We start from the raw sequence: 773 nt of genomic DNA on the forward strand, positions 1-773 counted from the left end.
GTGTGTGTGAGTGTGTGTGAGTGTGTGTGTGTGTGAGTGTGTGTGAGTGTGTGTGTGTGTGAGTGTGTGTGAGTGTGAGTGTGTGTGAGTGTTGTTTGTGTGTGAGTGTGAGTGTGTGTGTGTGAGTGTGTATGTGAGTGTGAGTGTTTGAGTGAGTGAGTGTGTGTGAGTGAGTGTGAGTGAGTGTGTGAGTGTGTGTGTGTGTGTGTGTCTTTGTGTGGAAGCCCAAGGATCCTTCAAACGGGCAGGGATTTAGAAATGTCCCCATTACCTCCCATAATTCTATTAACTGGAATTTGTTTTATGAAACTTGGATTTCTAGCATAAAACAGCCTTAGAAACACACTGGAATGATCAAAATAACATTTCAAATAGAAATAAGCGAGATATTGGGTGAAAAATTAGCAAACCTCATTTAGATATCAGAGAAATATACCTAGTAGATATAGCAAAAAAGTTAGATCATCATCATCATCATCGTTTAACGTCTGCTTTCCATGCTAGCATGGGTTGGACGATTTGACTGAGGACTGGGGCAACCGGATGGCTACACCAGGCTCCAATCTAATTTGGCAGAGTTTCTACAGCTGGATGTCCTTCCTAACGCCAACCACTCAGAGAGTGTAGTGGGTGCTTTTACGTGTCACCCGCACGAAAACGGCCACGCTCGAAATGGTGCCACGCTCGAAATGGTGCCACCCGCACAAGAGCCAGTCCAGGGGCACTGGCAACGATCTTGCTCGAAAACCCTACAAGGCCAGTCAGGCAGTACT

At 45.7% G+C, this 773-nt stretch overlaps 1 non-coding gene across 1 annotated transcript in view; it reads right to left on the reverse strand.

The window, feature by feature from the left end:
• Positions 1 to 773, reverse strand: part of LOC106874920 (uncharacterized) — a 4516-nt gene that overhangs the window by 2641 nt on the left and 1102 nt on the right. The window lies entirely within an intron of this gene.

Source organism: Octopus bimaculoides, chromosome 27, assembly GCF_001194135.2.
Source record: "Octopus bimaculoides isolate UCB-OBI-ISO-001 chromosome 27, ASM119413v2, whole genome shotgun sequence".
Lineage (NCBI taxonomy): Eukaryota > Metazoa > Mollusca > Cephalopoda > Octopoda > Octopodidae > Octopus > Octopus bimaculoides.